Genomic DNA, 7,621 nt, shown 5'->3' on the forward strand with positions numbered 1-7,621 from the left:
TTCATTTTCATATGAACTTGCTAATCACAGAATGTTTTTGAAGACAGATTCACATTCGCTTCAATGAGGTGCGCACCTAGGAAGGCACCAAAACAGCCACAAAAATGACCTATGAATCAACCAAGAAGATGGTTGGAACTGGTCCAAACCTTCACTATACCATGTGTGAAAGTTTTTTGTCACAGTGTTTAACAGACAGGGACTTAGAGACAGAGCTCTGAGCAGCTACGAGACGCAGAACTGTATGTGCTGTATCCTGTTCCTTCTTGCAAGAAGAAATCTCCTGATTATTGATTTCACACTCGGTGTCAAATATAATGTTTCTAACATTAGCCTATCATCTTGCTGCTGTCTCTCTTAAATAGGATTGTCTCTCTACCTTCAGTACGTGCTGTTACGCAACATTTAGAAACTATGACTATTGAAGGGCCAAACGTAGCACCCTCGAAAAATGTAACCTTGCTCAAATACAGCAGGCCATGTATCTAGGTAGAGACCACAAACACAGTTTTAATAAGTGCTAGGACAAGTTGGCAGGGGTACATTTTTCAAACAGAGATGATGATGTTCATATCACATATTAGAAATGAGTGAGGACATTTTACAAACCTGCCATTATGCATATCTAGAAAAGAACATGCTGTGCTTATATTTGCCCTGATCTGACCTGAATCACAAGACTGCACATGTCGTCACATCCCACATTTGACTGTTGACGGATGTCTGCGTGTGGTGCCTAAAACCACACCCCCATACCCAGACCTGTTTATTCTGTGTGGTTTGCATTTTTGTAACTGCAGTTCTTTTTGTTCTGCATTTTTTGTTCTGTATTCTTGTAAATGAGGATCTTTATGTTACAAGTTCCTTCCTCCAGACTTGGGTGATGATTCTCTGAGTCCGTCACTACAAGAGACCTCTTTCATATTACACAATCGTGACCCACTGTTAGAAAATGTTGATTAGTGCAGCTATGAGTTCAATTTATCATATTATTAATGGCAAAAACACCCAAGTCCAAATATTAAAACACACTTGCTTTAAACAAATCTATAAACATCCTACTCCTGAATAATATATTTTGAAGATTCATTTGGGGAAATAGATAAAAAGGTGTTAATAAGTGGAAACAAAACACTTCATACGATTATTGTAAGCATGTGTTAATTGTTGGACATGTGTGTGTATTTGGCATACAGACATATGGGGGAATAATTATTACTGTGGTTGACATTTGAAAAAGAAAGAAAAAGCTCGGTGAAGCATGTAACAATTCAAATAGTTAAAAAATAAATATGGAACTAAAAAATGCAAGGGGAGGTAACTATACTGCCCTAACTAGTAAGATGACAATGGTTGGATGCTCAGAGTTGTTGACAATGGAGGGTGAAAAAATAAAAATATGCGAAAGGAGGATGTTAGTTGGAGCAACATACACACAACCATTGAGCTCAGAGAGGAGCTGCTTGTAGAAGTCTTTATCCAGCAACCTGGACAAACATCCGCCCAAACGACAGAGCAGCAAGAAGAGAAGAGACGGAAACAACAAGCATTATAGGTTACCACACAACAATAAGCTAATGCACATCATCAAAGGCTCAGGGTTTTGTAAGGACTCCTAAAACACTGTCAGGTGGTTTCACAGGCTCAGAGCGGCTGTCAGCTGATTGTGTCTAACCTCCCAGAATCTTTTATTAAAGTCTGGTGTTCTGTAACACACCATCTGCTCTTCACACACAAAAGTAATTCCACAAGGGAGAGAGTAACTTCAAAACACCTTCTGAACTGATCAGTCAATGAATTGAATCCACACAATATGTAACTAACTGTTAATAATAATAATAATAATAATCACTTTAAGTAATCAACGGAAGATACCAAAAATATGCGCTAATTACAGCTTCTCTAATGTGAGGAGATCATTTGCTTACATTAATGAAATATTTAGCTTTTTTGGGGGGTCAAAAATAAATGGTAAATTATAATCTGTCTTTTCTATTAATTTTACTGTATAAACCAAGTGATTAATTGATTAGTTTGGAAGAGAAGAAATGGATTAGACAGAGTCACTGAATAGAACGCTTCAACGGGATAGGCAACAGCCATGTTTACCTCCTATCAGCTGATGTCATTCTCACACACTCCAACCAAGGAAACTGAAAAAAGACTGAGGCTATGCTACATGTCCAATAAGAAAATATGTAAGATCAGACTGTTATTTTATTCTAACATAACCCTGTTTTGCTGCTGAGCGCACAAGGACGGGAAGAAGGGCTCAGGGCACAGGATCTCGGTTGGGCGGCCGGACTGCCGGAGTTGCTCCGGACACAGGGACGCAGGCTGGCCGGACTTTGTCTCTCGGACTCTCGGAGACGGGGCTCCGGGAAACAGGACTTGGATGGTGGCCCAGCGGGAACGGGGGATCGCTGCAGGCCCAGCGGGAACGGGAATCTGACCTTTCCTCTGCCTCCTACGAGGGTTGACAGGGCAGTCCATCAGGTCACGGTTCGCCTTCTGGACACTCCGAGGCCCTCCCAAGGCCAGGCGGGTTCCCGCAAACTGTTCGTACCACTCAGGGGGAAAACGCTCAAACCGTTGGTCCGCTGAGTCCAACAAGTCACGGTTCGCTGTCTGGACAAGAGTATCCCATAAACTGTTCATACCACTCCGGCAGACGGTCTGCTGAGTCTTTCATGGTCAGATCGTTCTGTTACGTTCTCTCAGGTTCAGCTAAGACTCAGGCGCAGACGACAAGGTGAAGTGGAGAACTAGGTAGCTTTACTGGGCTCCAAGTCATGAAACACGGCAACAGAAAACAACTCCAACAGGGAGCGGGCAAAAATCAAAAACTGAGTAAAAAGACAACGTCACGAACCAGGAGCAAACACGAGGGATCTGACAACCAGAACAGGGAAAGCGAGTATATATGTGTGGGGTGATGGGAAGATTGAAGGCAGCTGGGTGGACTGGGCAGGTGAGTTGGATGAGTGTGCAATCAGGGGAAACACACGCACGCACGCGCACACACACACACACACACACACACACACACACACACACACACACACACACACACACACACACACACACACACACACACACACACACACACACACACACACACACACACACACACACACAAAGAGACACAGGAACAGAGGGGGCAAAGCCTAAACCGTGACAGATTACTGCAAGTCCAACAGTACCGGCAGCAGACAACAGTTCAGTGTGATGAAAAAATAGGTAAAAGACATTTAGCTCAGTGTTTTTGGACATTTGGGACATTAATGTACACAATAAACAGTGTACAGTTCACTACAATACTGGCTGGATGGAGTTAAACAACGTTCCTATCTGTATTCAGTCAGAGATGAGTTGAAAAGCTCGCTTGGGTAAATCCAGCTGTACAACAGCTCCATCTAGTGGTTCAAGTACAACATTACTTCTACTTTTGTTTTCCCTATAAATTAACAGAAATCTTAACGTGTCAAAATATAAACGTGTTGGCAGAAAGTATTAACTGACCAAATGTGTAATGACCTTTTCGTACTGTTCTCACCAGATACGCTTCTAAATTGAACTGTGGTAAGTGTTGTTAAGAAAGCACCTTGCAGATCTTCTTGTTAAACTAAGATTTGGTTTAATAAATAGTTGCATGTTAATGATTATGCAGGAAGAAAAAAGAATGCATTCAAGAGGGTCGATAAAGAACTCTGACTCTCTTTACATTTGCAGTAATGATTGTGGCAATGTAATTAAAGCTGCGACCTATGGAAGCCCATTCCTTCAGCAAAAAAAAAAAAAAAAGCTTATGATGTTTTTTTATTTTATTTAAGCGGAAAAAAGTTTTAAAAAAAAGAAAGAAAGATCATGGTGTTTTTTTTTGTTTGTTTTATTTTATTTAACCGGATAACAAGTAAAAGAGTTAAAACATATTATTGTAAAAGCTACATTAACAGCAATCTTGTAATGTGTTTAGCTGTAACAGTGGACTGATTCAAAGACTTTATAATGATATATAACATCTAACATTTACAAAATTCACCAGTAATAGTTACCTTGTGTAGAATTGCATGTTATTTTCATGGAAAGACTGGCGAGGGGATGAAGGGACCTGTGAGGAGATCGTCATTGAAGCACATGCACACTTTTTTTCCGGTTAAATAAAATAAAATTTAAAAAAAACATCATGATCTTTTTTTTTTTAAACTTTTTTCCGGTTAAATAAAATAAAAATAATTTAAAAAAAAACATCATAATCTTTTCTTTTTTTTTTGGGGTGGATTTCTTTTTTTTTTTTTGCTGCAGGAATGGGCTTCCATAGAGAGCAGCGATAAACCAAAGGGATGAATAATAAACTATGCAAATTGTCAATATTTGTGTTTTTGAAAGATGGAATGCACCCAGTAATATGTGTAAAATATGATATCTGCTCAAAATATCTGCTTTTCCTGCACGTCCTCCTCACCTGTCTGCATGTCTCAGCAGCTCTGGGGCTCTGGAGGAAGTGCCCACAGGAGGCGGGTCTATGAAGCAGTTTAGCCAATTGCTGATCAAAGATATAAATGTGTGACATACAATTTAGCCAATCAGCGTCCTCAAATAGATTCAGCCATCGGCACAATCAGTTTTGCCCCAAATTGCGCATGCTCGTCAGAACTAGTCTCTACAGGAGCGCGAGCTCAAAAGACCCATTTGAGAGGAGAACTTTTGGCGGAGAAACTACAGTGAAAGAGCTGATCCCAGATCAACCTGACCTCACAATCAGACAGCAGACTAGAGGGAAAGGTAAGCGGTACATGCAAAGCTTCTCTAGTAGCTGTATACCAGACAGGTTTGGCTCGCTGGATGCAGTCATGTTAATAACTTATTTAGCTTTTTAAAACAATGGGGACAGATCCAGCATGCACAGTTACGGGAGTGAGGGACATGAAGCACCTGTCTGAGAAATGGATATATAGTTATAAATAAATCATTTTATAAAAATATATTTATATCCATGGATAACTCTGTCAAGCTAGCCATATTAGGCAAAGTGAACATCTTTTCTTCTACATAGTTATCCTCAGTCTCATCTGCTTAACTTGGTCATGGAGGCATCAACATTTAATTGAGATGGTAAATTAACAGTGAAAACTCATCATAGCTTAATTTAACACCATTATTCCTAATTACACTTCATGTTTACTTCTCCTGATCTTTACCTCAACAAGGTCCATAGGGGCATCTCAATAAATAAACATGTTCTATTATATTATATTTTTGTAATGTTTGTGTGTGTTTTATATTATACTGAATCTTATTATATGATATATATATATATTATTATTGTATTATACTGAATTGCCTGTGAGGGTGACAAAAATAAGATGTCCTGACGTGTTTGTCAAAGTATTATTTACTGCTTTTTTTCGTGTTGGAATAAATGTTAAATATTTAACTGCAAAATAGTAATGCGTGTTTGATACCTTTTTAATTTTTTGTCGAAATATAATAAACCTATCATGAGAAGGAGAGTACAAAGTGAATGTGGCACACACAGAGTGAGTCGATCCGAGCAGCAAAGCGATGGAGCAAAAACAAGGAAAAACCTCAGGCAGGAAATTTGGGCAAAATTTTATTTATATGCTTTATCTTTTCAGACCATCAAATCTCAACATAGTCTCCACAGGTTTTGACATGTTCAGTTAACATCCGGACAGACTTGGGTTTGTGACAAAAACAAGGTTGATTGTGAGAGGGGGCATTTCTTCTTCTGGTTTTGGGAAGAAACTCTTTGGCACCCTCAGAACTACTTCGCTGGTTGGTACGTTTTCACCATGCTTGGCATGAGGGTTTGGTCCTTAGCCACTATCTGGTTCACTTGCTTTCCCACTATTCTGGACATCTCTGCGAACGGGATGCCTGCTGGGCTGACCACAACCCCCTTCATCATCGCCGGAGTCAGGGCAGTATTCATGGGGATCAGCTGGCTGGCCACCACGGACTTACCGTTGAAGAATGGAAAATAAAAGGTCAGACATTATTATTGTTATCATGGCACAGTTGAAAAAAATATTTAAAAAATGTTTTCTTAAAGGTTCTCTGTCTTTCAAAACAGAAAACAATTGAATTTTACTGAGCAAGAATATCTCACCGAGCCGGCTGAAGTCATGTTGTCGACACAAAGGAGGACGAAAAGGAAACCAGTTAAAATAGCTGAATTCATAGTTGTGGCTGAGACTTAATTAATTAATAATTAATTAATTAGCGGAGAATGAAGTGAAAGCTGTAGCTGAGACTTCTGACAGGAAAGGTTCATGTGCTGCATCTTATATACAGTATGTGGGAGGACTTAACCGGCATATCCCGCTTCCTATTGGCCTGAAAATAGGTCACTGTGTCACACCTCCTTATGCCAATTGTAATGGAAATTGTACATTCTTAAAAGTAAAGTATAACTTGTTTTTGTGCAAAGTATCACAAGCTTGCATTCTATAACTTGTGATCCATGCATTAGCTGACAGCCTGCACACATATCCTCTTCTTCTTGCTGACGAATAACAAGCCCTTACTGTATATGCACATGTTCTATGCCTCACGGATAAAACGTATATATCATGATCAAAACTAAACGAAAACGTTAATTTGAACCCTGTGACAACGGTTCTAATAGATATACAATATTTGGGGTAAAAAGCAAGCTGAGACAGGGGAAAAACTCTCCCATGCGCCCATCTCAAAATCATACGAGAAAAGACTAAATAGATGCCTCTAATCAAAGTCAAAGTCAGCTTTATTGTCAATTTCTCAATATGTACCGAACATACAGAGGAGTTGAAAAAACGTTTCTCTCCAGTCCAACATATAAAATGAAGCTCTAGCGCAAGTTCAGTCAAGAAGACTATACTCTTGCATGCCTAAGACCGTGGTTTATTTCTCATACATCTGCCAATCACTCCACATACACACTTGTTGTTTGGGGCTGTTGATCATGATATCAACTGTCTAGATCAGCTGGTCTCTTCTATCCAATAGCACAATTTCACAATGACATTGTTTGCTATTGGAAAAATACAGAATGATGTGTGCAAAATGCTTGTACTTTTCCATGATGCTTAGAAACGGACTGTGCACCTGTTTGCACATAGCCTTCAATTTCATATGACGTTGCTAATTACAGAATGTTTCTGAAAACAGATTCACATTCACTTCAAAGAGGTGCGCATCTAGATCATTTCAAATTCTCTGGACTGCAATCTTCACCATCATTGGGAAGAAAGCTCACCAAGGACCACTCTTTTTTTAGACAGCTTAGGAAATTTGATGTGTAAAAGGTTGCGATGGTAAAGATCTACAGAGCGGTAATAGAAAGTGTGCTGCACTATTGTGTGCTTACTGTATTGAACTTGTGGCAGTGTGTTTTTGTTCTGTGTGCTATGTGATTATATGTTCTTGTGGTTTAGCGCAACAAAACAAATTCAGAAGGCACTGTGATTGATATGGCAATAAAATACTGAACGTTTTGGATTGCTGCCTGATGAACCATAAAGGTATGAAGCAGTGGCGGCTGGTCAATAGAGATCGCTAGGGTGTCGCCCCCCCCCTCCCCTCAATATTTGTGTTTTTGAAATATGGAATGCAC

Source organism: Pholis gunnellus, assembly GCF_910591455.1.
Source record: "Pholis gunnellus genome assembly, chromosome: 21".
NCBI lineage: Eukaryota > Metazoa > Chordata > Actinopteri > Perciformes > Pholidae > Pholis > Pholis gunnellus.